We start from the raw sequence: 14,185 nt of genomic DNA, 5'->3' as shown, positions 1-14,185 counted from the left end.
TGCATCCTGAGTGTAGGAAACACTTTACGGGAGTTCTGTAGCATGGGAGTAGTCTTACGCACTATGCGGGTTTTCAGTAGTCTGAGTAAAAGAGAAGCAGCTTACAGGATTTCTGTACATTGGAAGTAGTGAGAGGCAGTTTGCAGGAGTTCTGCATCCTGAGTGTAGGAAACAGTTTACGGGAGTTCTGTAGTATGGGAGTAGTCTTACGCACTATGCGCGTTTTCAGTTGTCTGAGTAAAAGAGAAGCAGCTTACAGGATTTCTGTACATTGGAAGTAGTGAGAGGCAGTTTACAGGAGTTCTGCATCCTGAGTGTAGGAAACACTTTACGGGAGTTCTGTAGCATGGGAGTAGTCTTACCCACTATGCGGGTTTTCAGTAGTCTGAGTAAAAGAGAAGCAGCTTACAGGATTTGTGTACATTGTGAGTAGTGAGAGGCAGTTTACAGGAGTTCTGCATCCTGAGTGTAGGAAACACTTTACGGGAGTTCTGTTGCATGGGAGTAGTCTTACGCACTATGCGGGTTTTCAGTAGTCTGAGTAAAAGAGAAGCAGCTTACAGGATTTCTGTACATTGGAAGTAGTGAGAGGCAGTTTACAGGAGTTCTGCATCCTGAGTGTAGGAAACACTTTACGGGAGTTCTGCAGCATGGGAGTAGTCTTACGCACTATGCGGGTTTTCAGCAGTCTGAGTAAAAGAGAAGCAGCTTACAGGATTTCTGTACATTGGAAATAGTGAGAGGCAGTTTACAGGAGTTCTGCATCCTGAGTGTAGGAAACACTTTACGGGAGTTCTGTAGCATGGGATTAGTCTTACCCACTATGCGGGTTTTTAGTAGTCTGAGTAAAAGAGAAGCAGCTTACAGAATTTGTGTACATTGTGAGTAGGGAGAGGCAGTTTACAGGAGTTCTGCATCCTGAGTGTAGGAAACACTTTACGGGAGTTCTGTAGCATGGGAATAGTCTTACGCACTATGCGGGTTTTTAGTAGTCTGAGTAAAAGAGAAGCAGCTTACAGGATTTTTGTACATTGTGAGTAGGGAGAGGCAGTTTACAGGAGTTCTGCATCCTGAGTGTAGGAAACACTTTACGGGAGTTCTGTAGCATGGGAATAGTCTTACGCACTATGCGGGTTTTTAGTAGTCTGAGTAAAAGAGAAGCAGCTTACAGGATTTGTGTACATTGTGAGTAGGGAGAGGCAGTTTACAGGAGTTCTGCATCCTGAGTGTAGGAAACACTTTACGGGAGTTCTGTAGCATGGGAGCTAATGCACTATGCGCGTTTTCCGTTGTCTGAGTAAAAGAGAAGCAGCTTACAGGATTTGTGTACATTGTGAGTAGGGAGAGGCAGTTTACAGGAGTTCTGCATCCTGAGTGTAGGAAACACTTTACGGGAGTTCTGTAGTATGGGAGTAGTCTTACCCACTATGCGGGTTTTCAGTTGTCTGAGTAAAAGAGAAGCAGCTTACAGGATTTCTGTACATTGGAAGTAGTGAGAGGCAGTTTACAGGAGTTCTGCATCCTGAGTGTAGGAAACACTATACGGGTGTTCTGTAGCATGGGATTAGTCTTACCCACTATGCGGGTTTTCAGTAGTCTGAGTAAAAGAGAAGCAGCTTACAGGATTTGTGTACATTGTGAGTAGTGAGAGGCAGTTTACAGGAGTTCTGCATCCTGAGTGTAGGAAACACTTTACGGGAGTTCTGTAGCATGGGAGTAGTCTTACCCACTATGCGGGTTTTCAGTAGTCTGAGTAAAAGAGAAGCAGCTTACAGGATTTCTGTACATTGGAAGTAGTGAGAGGCAGTTTACAGGAGTTCTGCATCCTGAGTGTAGGATACACTAGATGGGAGTTCTGCAGCATGGGAGTAGTCTTACGCACTATGCGGGTTTTCAGCAGTCTGAGTAAAAGAGAAGCAGCTTACAGGATTTCTGTACATTGGAAGTAGTGAGAGGCAGTTTACAGGAGTTCTGCATCCTGAGTGTAAGAAACACTACAGAGGAGTTCTGTAGCATGGGATTAGTCTAACGCACTATGCGGGTTTTTAGTAGTCTGAGTAAAAGAGAAGCAGCTTACAGGATTTGTGTACATTGTGAGTAGGGATAGGCAGTTTACAGGAGTTCTGCATCCTGAGCATAGGAAACACTTTACGGGAGTTCTGTAGCATGGGAGCTAATGCACTATGCGCGTTTTCAGTTGTCTGAGTAAAAGAGAAGCAGCTTACAGGATTTCTGTACATTGGAAGTAGTGAGAGGCAGTTTACAGGAGTTCTGCATCCTGAATGTAAGAAACACTACACAGGAGTTCTGTAGCATGGGATTAGTCTTACGCACTATGCGGGTTTTTAGTAGTCTGAGTAAAAGAGAAGCAGCTTACAGGATTTGTGTACATTGTGAGTAGGGAGAGGCAGTTTACAGGAGTTCTGCATCCTGAGTGTAGGAAACACTTTACGGGAGTTCTGTAGCATGGGAATAGTCTTACGCACTATACGGGTTTTTAGTAGTCTGAGTAAAAGAGAAGCAGCTTACAGGATTTGTGTACATTGTGAGTAGGGAGAGGCAGTTTACAGGAGTTCTGCATCCTTAGTGTAGGAAACACTTTACGGGAGTTCTGTAGCATGGGAGCTAATGCACTATGCGCGTTTTCAGTTGTCTGAGTAAAAGAGAAGCAGCTTACAGGATTTCTGTACATTGGAAGTAGTGAGAGGCAGTTTACAGGAGTTCTGCATCCTGAGTGTAAGAAACACTACACAGTAGTTCTGTAGCATGAGATTAGTCTTACGCACTATGCGGGTTTTTAGTAGTCTGAGTAAAAGAGAAGCAGCTTACAGGATTTGTGTACATTGTGAGTAGGGAGAGGCAGTTTACAGGAGTTCTGCATCCTGAGTGTAGGAAACACTTTACGGGAGTTCTGTAGCATGGGAATAGTCTGACGCACTATACGGGTTTTTAGTAGTCTGAGTAAAAGAGAAGCAGCTTACAGGATTTGTGTACATTGTGAGTAGGGAGAGGCAGTTTACAGGAGTTCTGCATCCTGAGTGTAGGAAACACTTTACGGGAGTTCTGTAGCATGGGAGTAGTCTTACGCACTATGCAGGTTTTCAGTTGTCTGAGTAAAAGAGAAGCAGCTTACAGGATTTCTGTACATTGGAAGTAGTGAGAGGCAGTTTACAGGAGTTCTGCATCCTGAGTGTAAGAAACACTTTACGGGAGTTCTGTAGCATGGGAGTAGTCTTACCCACTATGCGTGTATTCAGTGGTCTGCGTAAAAGAGAAGCAGCTTACAGGATTTGTGTACATTGGAAGTATTGAGAGACAGTTTATAGGAGTCCTGCATCCTGAGTGTAGGAAACACTTTACGGGAGTTCTGTAGCATGGGAGTAGTCTTACGCACTATGCGGGTTTTCAGTAGTCTGAGTAAAAGAGAAGCAGCTTACAGGATTTCTGTACATTGGAAGTAGTGAGAGGCAGTTTACAGGAGTTCTGCATCCTGAGTGTAGGAAACAGTTTACGGGAGTTCTGTAGTATGGGAGTAGTCTTACGCACTATGCGGGTTTTCAGTTGTCTGAGTAAAAGAGAAGCAGCTTACAGGATTTCTGTACATTGGAAGTAGTGAGAGGCAGTTTACAGGAGTTCTGCATCCTGAGTGTAGGAAACACTTTATGGGAGTTCTGTAGCACGGGAGTAGTCTTACCCACTATGCGGGTTTTCAGCAGTCTGAGTAAAAGAGAAGCAGCTTACAGGATTTCTGTACATTGGAAGTAGTGAGAGGCAGTTTACAGGAGTTCTGCATCCTGAGTGTAAGAAACACTACACAGGAGTTCTGTAGCATGGGATTAGTCTTACGCACTATGCGGGTTTTTAGTAGTCTGAGTAAAAGAGAAGCAGCTTACAGGATTTGTGTACATTGTGAGTAGGGAGAGGCAGTTTACAGGAGTTCTGCATCCTGAGTGTAGGAAACACTTTACGGGAGTTCTGTAGCATGGGAATAGTCTTACGCACTATGCGGGTTTTTAGTAGTCTGAGTAAAAGAGAAGCAGCTTACAGGATTTGTGTACATTGTGAGTAGGGAGAGGCAGTTTACAGGAGTTCTGCATCCTGAGTGTAGGAAACACTTTACGGGAGTTCTGTAGCATGGGAGTAGTCTTACCCACTATGCGGGTTTTCAGTAGTCTGAGTAAAAGAGAAGCAGCTTACAGGATTTCTGTACATTGGAAGTAGTGAGAGGCAGTTTACAGGAGTTCTGCATCCTGAGTGTAGGATACACTAGATGGGAGTTCTGCAGCATGGGAGTAGTCTTACGCACTATGCGGGTTTTCAGCAGTCTGAGTAAAAGAGAAGCAGCTTACAGGATTTCTGTACATTGGAAGTAGTGAGAGGCAGTTTACAGGAGTTCTGCATCCTGAGTGTAAGAAACACTACAGAGGAGTTCTGTAGCATGGGATTAGTCTAACGCACTATGCGGGTTTTTAGTAGTCTGAGTAAAAGAGAAGCAGCTTACAGGATTTGTGTACATTGTGAGTAGGGATAGGCAGTTTACAGGAGTTCTGCATCCTGAGCGTAGGAAACACTTTACGGGAGTTCTGTAGCATGGGAGCTAATGCACTATGCGCGTTTTCAGTTGTCTGAGTAAAAGAGAAGCAGCTTACAGGATTTCTGTACATTGGAAGTAGTGAGAGGCAGTTTACAGGAGTTCTGCATCCTGAATGTAAGAAACACTACACAGGAGTTCTGTAGCATGGGATTAGTCTTACGCACTATGCGGGTTTTTAGTAGTCTGAGTAAAAGAGAAGCAGCTTACAGGATTTGTGTACATTGTGAGTAGGGAGAGGCAGTTTACAGGAGTTCTGCATCCTGAGTGTAGGAAACACTTTACGGGAGTTCTGTAGCATGGGAGCTAATGCACTATGCGCGTTTTCCGTTGTCTGAGTAAAAGAGAAGCAGCTTACAGGATTTGTGTACATTGTGAGTAGGGAGAGGCAGTTTACAGGAGTTCTGCATCCTGAGTGTAGGAAACACTTTACGGGAGTTCTGTAGTATGGGAGTAGTCTTACCCACTATGCGGGTTTTCAGTTGTCTGAGTAAAAGAGAAGCAGCTTACAGGATTTCTGTACATTGGAAGTAGTGAGAGGCAGTTTACAGGAGTTCTGCATCCTGAGTGTAGGAAACACTATACGGGTGTTCTGTAGCATGGGATTAGTCTTACCCACTATGCGGGTTTTCAGTAGTCTGAGTAAAAGAGAAGCAGCTTACAGGATTTGTGTACATTGTGAGTAGTGAGAGGCAGTTTACAGGAGTTCTGCATCCTGAGTGTAGGAAACACTTTACGGGAGTTCTGTAGCATGGGAGTAGTCTTACCCACTATGCGGGTTTTCAGTAGTCTGAGTAAAAGAGAAGCAGCTTACAGGATTTCTGTACATTGGAAGTAGTGAGAGGCAGTTTACAGGAGTTCTGCATCCTGAGTGTAGGATACACTAGATGGGAGTTCTGCAGCATGGGAGTAGTCTTACGCACTATGCGGGTTTTCAGCAGTCTGAGTAAAAGAGAAGCAGCTTACAGGATTTCTGTACATTGGAAGTAGTGAGAGGCAGTTTACAGGAGTTCTGCATCCTGAGTGTAAGAAACACTACAGAGGAGTTCTGTAGCATGGGATTAGTCTAACGCACTATGCGGGTTTTTAGTAGTCTGAGTAAAAGAGAAGCAGCTTACAGGATTTGTGTACATTGTGAGTAGGGATAGGCAGTTTACAGGAGTTCTGCATCCTGAGCATAGGAAACACTTTACGGGAGTTCTGTAGCATGGGAGCTAATGCACTATGCGCGTTTTCAGTTGTCTGAGTAAAAGAGAAGCAGCTTACAGGATTTCTGTACATTGGAAGTAGTGAGAGGCAGTTTACAGGAGTTCTGCATCCTGAATGTAAGAAACACTACACAGGAGTTCTGTAGCATGGGATTAGTCTTACGCACTATGCGGGTTTTTAGTAGTCTGAGTAAAAGAGAAGCAGCTTACAGGATTTGTGTACATTGTGAGTAGGGAGAGGCAGTTTACAGGAGTTCTGCATCCTGAGTGTAGGAAACACTTTACGGGAGTTCTGTAGCATGGGAATAGTCTTACGCACTATACGGGTTTTTAGTAGTCTGAGTAAAAGAGAAGCAGCTTACAGGATTTGTGTACATTGTGAGTAGGGAGAGGCAGTTTACAGGAGTTCTGCATCCTTAGTGTAGGAAACACTTTACGGGAGTTCTGTAGCATGGGAGCTAATGCACTATGCGCGTTTTCAGTTGTCTGAGTAAAAGAGAAGCAGCTTACAGGATTTCTGTACATTGGAAGTAGTGAGAGGCAGTTTACAGGAGTTCTGCATCCTGAGTGTAAGAAACACTACACAGTAGTTCTGTAGCATGAGATTAGTCTTACGCACTATGCGGGTTTTTAGTAGTCTGAGTAAAAGAGAAGCAGCTTACAGGATTTGTGTACATTGTGAGTAGGGAGAGGCAGTTTACAGGAGTTCTGCATCCTGAGTGTAGGAAACACTTTACGGGAGTTCTGTAGCATGGGAATAGTCTGACGCACTATACGGGTTTTTAGTAGTCTGAGTAAAAGAGAAGCAGCTTACAGGATTTGTGTACATTGTGAGTAGGGAGAGGCAGTTTACAGGAGTTCTGCATCCTGAGTGTAGGAAACACTTTACGGGAGTTCTGTAGCATGGGAGTAGTCTTACGCACTATGCAGGTTTTCAGTTGTCTGAGTAAAAGAGAAGCAGCTTACAGGATTTCTGTACATTGGAAGTAGTGAGAGGCAGTTTACAGGAGTTCTGCATCCTGAGTGTAAGAAACACTTTACGGGAGTTCTGTAGCATGGGAGTAGTCTTACCCACTATGCGTGTATTCAGTGGTCTGCGTAAAAGAGAAGCAGCTTACAGGATTTGTGTACATTGGAAGTATTGAGAGACAGTTTATAGGAGTCCTGCATCCTGAGTGTAGGAAACACTTTACGGGAGTTCTGTAGCATGGGAGTAGTCTTACGCACTATGCGGGTTTTCAGTAGTCTGAGTAAAAGAGAAGCAGCTTACAGGATTTCTGTACATTGGAAGTAGTGAGAGGCAGTTTACAGGAGTTCTGCATCCTGAGTGTAGGAAACAGTTTACGGGAGTTCTGTAGTATGGGAGTAGTCTTACGCACTATGCGGGTTTTCAGTTGTCTGAGTAAAAGAGAAGCAGCTTACAGGATTTCTGTACATTGGAAGTAGTGAGAGGCAGTTTACAGGAGTTCTGCATCCTGAGTGTAGGAAACACTTTATGGGAGTTCTGTAGCACGGGAGTAGTCTTACCCACTATGCGGGTTTTCAGCAGTCTGAGTAAAAGAGAAGCAGCTTACAGGATTTCTGTACATTGGAAGTAGTGAGAGGCAGTTTACAGGAGTTCTGCATCCTGAGTGTAAGAAACACTACACAGGAGTTCTGTAGCATGGGATTAGTCTTACGCACTATGCGGGTTTTTAGTAGTCTGAGTAAAAGAGAAGCAGCTTACAGGATTTGTGTACATTGTGAGTAGGGAGAGGCAGTTTACAGGAGTTCTGCATCCTGAGTGTAGGAAACACTTTACGGGAGTTCTGTAGCATGGGAATAGTCTTACGCACTATGCGGGTTTTTAGTAGTCTGAGTAAAAGAGAAGCAGCTTACAGGATTTGTGTACATTGTGAGTAGGGAGAGGCAGTTTACAGGAGTTCTGCATCCTGAGTGTAGGAAACACTTTACGGGAGTTCTGTAGCATGGGAGTAGTCTTACCCACTATGCGGGTTTTCAGTAGTCTGAGTAAAAGAGAAGCAGCTTACAGGATTTCTGTACATTGGAAGTAGTGAGAGGCAGTTTACAGGAGTTCTGCATCCTGAGTGTAGGATACACTAGATGGGAGTTCTGCAGCATGGGAGTAGTCTTACGCACTATGCGGGTTTTCAGCAGTCTGAGTAAAAGAGAAGCAGCTTACAGGATTTCTGTACATTGGAAGTAGTGAGAGGCAGTTTACAGGAGTTCTGCATCCTGAGTGTAAGAAACACTACAGAGGAGTTCTGTAGCATGGGATTAGTCTAACGCACTATGCGGGTTTTTAGTAGTCTGAGTAAAAGAGAAGCAGCTTACAGGATTTGTGTACATTGTGAGTAGGGATAGGCAGTTTACAGGAGTTCTGCATCCTGAGCGTAGGAAACACTTTACGGGAGTTCTGTAGCATGGGAGCTAATGCACTATGCGCGTTTTCAGTTGTCTGAGTAAAAGAGAAGCAGCTTACAGGATTTCTGTACATTGGAAGTAGTGAGAGGCAGTTTACAGGAGTTCTGCATCCTGAATGTAAGAAACACTACACAGGAGTTCTGTAGCATGGGATTAGTCTTACGCACTATGCGGGTTTTTAGTAGTCTGAGTAAAAGAGAAGCAGCTTACAGGATTTGTGTACATTGTGAGTAGGGAGAGGCAGTTTACAGGAGTTCTGCATCCTGAGTGTAGGAAACACTTTACGGGAGTTCTGTAGCATGGGAATAGTCTTACGCACTATACGGGTTTTTAGTAGTCTGAGTAAAAGAGAAGCAGCTTACAGGATTTGTGTACATTGTGAGTAGGGAGAGGCAGTTTACAGGAGTTCTGCATCCTTAGTGTAGGAAACACTTTACGGGAGTTCTGTAGCATGGGAGCTAATGCACTATGCGCGTTTTCAGTTGTCTGAGTAAAAGAGAAGCAGCTTACAGGATTTCTGTACATTGGAAGTAGTGAGAGGCAGTTTACAGGAGTTCTGCATCCTGAGTGTAAGAAACACTACACAGCAGTTCTGTAGCATGAGATTAGTCTTACGCACTATGCGGGTTTTAGTAGTCTGAGTAAAAGAGAAGCAGCTTACAGGATTTGTGTACATTGTGAGTAGGGAGAGGCAGTTTACAGGAGTTCTGCATCCTGAGTGTAGGAAACACTTTACGGGAGTTCTGTAGCATGGGAATAGTCTGACGCACTATACGGGTTTTTAGTAGTCTGAGTAAAAGAGAAGCAGCTTACAGGATTTGTGTACATTGTGAGTAGGGAGAGGCAGTTTACAGGAGTTCTGCATCCTGAGTGTAGGAAACACTTTACGGGAGTTCTGTAGTATGGGAGTAGTCTTACGCACTATGCGGGTTTTCAGTTGTCTGAGTAAAAGAGAAGCAGCTTACAGGATTTCTGTACATTGGAAGTAGTGAGAGGCAGTTTACAGGAGTTCTGCATCCTGAGTGTAAGAAACACTTTACGGGAGTTCTGTAGCATGGGAGTAGTCTTACCCACTATGCGTGTATTCAGTGGTCTGCGTAAAAGAGAAGCAGCTTACAGGATTTGTGTACATTGGAAGTATTGAGAGACAGTTTATAGGAGTTCTGCATCCTGAGTGTAGGAAACACTTTACGGGAGTTCTGTAGCATGGGAGTAGTCTTACGCACTATGCGGGTTTTCAGTAGTCTGAGTAAAAGAGAAGCAGCTTACAGGATTTCTGTACATTGGAAGTAGTGAGAGGCAGTTTACAGGAGTTCTGCATCCTGAGTGTAGGAAACAGTTTACGGGAGTTCTGTAGTATGGGAGTAGTCTTACGCACTATGCGGGTTTTCAGTTGTCTGAGTAAAAGAGAAGCAGCTTACAGGATTTCTGTACATTGGAAGTAGTGAGAGGCAGTTTACAGGAGTTCTGCATCCTGAGTGTAGGAAACACTTTATGGGAGTTCTGTAGCACGGGAGTAGTCTTACCCACTATGCGGGTTTTCAGCAGTCTGAGTAAAAGAGAAGCAGCTTACAGGATTTCTGTACATTGGAAGTAGTGAGAGGCAGTTTACAGGAGTTCTGCATCCTGAGTGTAAGAAACACTACACAGGAGTTCTGTAGCATGGGATTAGTCTTACGCACTATGCGGGTTTTTAGTAGTCTGAGTAAAAGAGAAGCAGCTTACAGGATTTGTGTACATTGTGAGTAGGGAGAGGCAGTTTACAGGAGTTCTGCATCCTGAGTGTAGGAAACACTTTACGGGAGTTCTGTAGCATGGGAATAGTCTTACGCACTATGCGGGTTTTTAGTAGTCTGAGTAAAAGAGAAGCAGCTTACAGGATTTGTGTACATTGTGAGTAGGGAGAGGCAGTTTACAGGAGTTCTGCATCCTGAGTGTAGGAAACACTTTACGGGAGTTCTGTAGCATGGGAGCTAATGCACTATGCGCGTTTTCCGTTGTCTGAGTAAAAGAGAAGCAGCTTACAGGATTTGTGTACATTGTGAGTAGGGAGAGGCAGTTTACAGGAGTTCTGCATCCTGAGTGTAGGAAACACTTTACGGGAGTTCTGTAGTATGGGAGTAGTCTTACCCACTATGCGGGTTTTCAGTTGTCTGAGTAAAAGAGAAGCAGCTTACAGGATTTCTGTACATTGGAAGTAGTGAGAGGCAGTTTACAGGAGTTCTGCATCCTGAGTGTAGGAAACACTATACGGGAGTTCTGTAGCATGGGATTAGTCTTACCCACTATGCGGGTTTTCAGTAGTCTGAGTAAAAGAGAAGCAGCTTACAGGATTTGTGTACATTGGAAGTAGTGAGAGGCAGTTTACAGGAGTTCTGCATCCTGAGTGTAGGAAACACTTTACGGGAGTTCTGTAGCATGGGAGTAGTCTTACCCACTATGCGGGTTTTCAGTAGTCTGAGTAAAAGAGAAGCAGCTTACAGGATTTCTGTACATTGGAAGTAGTGAGGGGCAGTTTACAGGAGTTCTGCATCCTGAGTGTAGGAAACACTTTACGGGAGTTCTGTAGCATGGGAGTAGTCTTACGCACTATGCGGGTTTTCAGCAGTCTTAGTGAAAGAGAAGCAGCTTACAGGATTTCTGTACATTGGAAGTAGTGAGAGGCAGTTTACAGGAGTTCTGCATCCTGAGTGTAGGAAACACTAGATGGGAGTTCTGCAGCATGGGAGTAGTCTTACGCACTATGCGGGTTTTCAGCAGTCTGAGTAAAAGAGAAGCAGCTTACAGGATTTCTGTACATTGGAAGTAGTGAGAGGCAGTTTACAGGAGTTCTGCATCCTGAGTGTAAGAAACACTACACAGGAGTTCTGTAGCATGGGATTAGTCTTACACACTATGCGGGTTTTTAGTAGTCTGAGTAAAAGAGAAGCAGCTTACAGGATTTATGTACATTGTGAGTAGGGAGAGGCAGTTTACAGGAGTTCTGCATCCTGAGTGCAGGAAACACTTTACGGGAGTTCTGTAGTATGGGAGTAGTCTTACGCACTATGCGGGTTTTCAGTTGTCTGAGTAAAAGAGAAGCAGCTTACAGGATTTCTGTACATTGGAAGTAGTGAGAGGCAGTTTACAGGAGTTCTGCATCCTGAGTGTAAGAAACACTTTATGGGAGTTCTGTAGCATGGGAGTAGTCTTACCCACTATGCGGGTTTTCAGTAGTCTGAGTAAAAGAGAAGCAGCTTACAGGATTTGTGTACATTGGAAGTATTGAGAGACAGTTTACAGGAGTTCTGCATCCTGAGCATAGGAAACACTTTACGGGAGTTCTGTAGCATGGGAGTAGTCTTACGCACTATGCGGGTTTTCAGTAGTCTGAGTAAAAGAGAAGCAGCTTACAGGATTTCTGTACATTGGAATTAGTGAGAGGCAGTTTACAGGAGTTCTGCATCCTGAGTGTAGGAAACACTTTACGGGAGTTCTGTAGTATGGGAGTAGTCTTACGCACTATGCGGGTTTTTAGTAGTCTGAGTAAAAGAGAAGCAGCTTACAGGATTTGTGTACATTGTGAGTAGGGAGAGGCAGTTTACAGGAGTTCTGCGTCCTGAGTGTAGGAAACACTTTACGGGAGTTCTGTAGCATGGGAGCTAATGCACTATGCGCGTTTTCAGTTGTCTGAGTAAAAGAGAAGCAGCTTACAGGATTTCTGTACATTGGAAGTAGTGAGAGGCAGTTTACAGGAGTTCTGCATCCTGAGTGTAAGAAACACTACACAGGAGTTCTGTAGCATGGGATTAGTCTTACGCACTATGCGGGTTTTTAGTAGTCTGAGTAAAAGAGAAGCAGCTTACAGGATTTGTGTACATTGTGAGTAGGGAGAGGCAGTTTACAGGAGTTCTGCATCCTGAGTGTAGGAAACACTTTACGGGAGTTCTGTAGCATGGGAATAGTCTTACGCACTATGCGGGTTTTTAGTAGTCTGAGTAAAAGAGAAGCAGCTTACAGGATTTGTGTACATTGTGAGTAGGGAGAGGCAGTTTACAGGAGTTCTGCATCCTGAGTGTAGGAAACACTTTACGGGAGTTCTGTAGCATGGGAGCTAATGCACTATGCGCGTTTTCAGTTGTCTGAGTAAAAGAGAAGCAGCTTACAGGATTTCTGTACATTGGAAGTAGTGAGAGGCAGTTTACAGGAGTTCTGCATCCTGAGTGTAAGAAACACTACACAGGAGTTCTGTAGCATGGGATTAGTCTTACGCACTATGCGGGTTTTTAGTAGTCTGAGTAAAAGAGAAGCAGCTTACAGGATTTGTGTACATTGTGAGTAGGGAGAGGCAGTTTACAGGAGTTCTGCATCCTGAGTGTAGGAAACACTTTACGGGAGTTCTGTAGCATGGGAATAGTCTTACGCACTATACGGGTTTTTAGTAGTCTGAGTAAAAGAGAAGCAGCTTACAGGATTTGTGTACATTGTGAGTAGGGAGAGGCAGTTTACAGGAGTTCTGCATCCTGAGTGCAGGAAACAATTTACGGGAGTTCTGTAGTATGGGAGTAGTCTTACGCACTATGCGGGTTTTCAGTTGTCTGAGTAAAAGAGAAGCAGCTTACAGGATTTCTGTACATTGGAAGTAGTGAGAGGCAGTTTACAGGAGTTCTGCATCCTGAGTGTAGGAAACACTTTACGGTAGTTCTGTAGCTTGGGATAAGTCTTACCCACTATGTGGGTTTTCAGTAGTCTGAGTAAAAGAGAAGCAGCTTACAGGATTTGTGTACATTGTGAGTAGTGAGAGGCAGTTTACAGGAGTTCTGCATCCTGAGTGTAGGATACACTAGATGGGAGTTCTGCAGCATGGGAGTAGTCTTACGCACTATGCGGGTTTTCAGTTGTCTGAGTAAAAGAGAAGCAGCTTACAGGATTTCTGTACATTGGAAGTAGTGAGAGGCAGTTTACAGGAGTTCTGCATCCTGAGTGTAAGAAAAACTACACAGGAGTTCTGTAGCATGGGATTAGTCTTACGCACTATGCGGGTTTTTAGTAGTCTGAGTAAAAGAGAAGCAGCTTACAGGATTTGTGTACATTGTGAGTAGGGAGAGGCAGTTTACAGGAGTTCTGCATCCTGAGTGTAGGAAACACTTTACGGGAGTTCTGCAGCATGGGAGCTAATGCACTATGTGCGTTTTCAGTTGTCTGAGTAAAAGAGAAGCAGCTTACAGGATTTCTGTACATTGGAAGTAGTGAGAGGCAGTTTACAGGAGTTCTGCATCCTGAGTGTAAGAAACACTACACAGGAGTTCTGTAGCATGGGAGTAGTCTTACGCACTATGCGGGTTTTTAGTAGTCTGAGTAAAAGGGAAGCAGCTTACAGGATTTGTGTACATTGTGAGTAGGGAGAGGCAGTTTACAGGAGTTCTGCATCCTGAGTGTAGGAAACACTTTACGGGAGTTCTGTAGCATGGGAATAGTCTTACGCACTATACGGGTTTTTAGTAGTCTGAGTAAAAGAGAAGCAGCTTACAGGATTTGTGTACATTGTGAGTAGGGAGAGGCAGTTTACAGGAGTTCTGCATCCTGAGTGTAGGAAACACTTTACGGGAGTTCTGTAGCATGGGAGCTAATGCACTATGCGCGTTTTCAGTTGTCTGAGTAAAAGAGAAGCAGCTTACAGGATTTCTGTACATTGGAAGTAGTGAGAGGCAGTTTACAGGAGTTCTGCATCCTGAGTGTAAGAAACACTACACAGGAGTTCTGTAGCATGAGATTAGTCTTACGCACTATGCGGGTTTTTAGTAGTCTGAGTAAAAGAGAAGCAGCTTACAGGATTTGTGTACATTGTGAGTAGGGAGAGGCAGTTTACAGGAGTTCTGCATCCTGAGTGTAGGAAACACTTTACGGGAGTTCTGTAGCATGGGATTAGTCTAACGCACTATGCGGGTTTTTAGTAGTCTGAGTAAAAGAGAAGCAGCTTACA

The sequence above is a fragment of the Oryctolagus cuniculus genome, chromosome 18 (assembly GCF_051225735.1).
Source record: "Oryctolagus cuniculus isolate XC-2025 breed Fujian yellow rabbit chromosome 18, ASM5122573v1, whole genome shotgun sequence".
In the NCBI taxonomy this organism is placed as follows: Eukaryota; Metazoa; Chordata; class Mammalia; order Lagomorpha; family Leporidae; genus Oryctolagus; species Oryctolagus cuniculus.
This window is presented reverse-complemented; position numbering follows the sequence as displayed.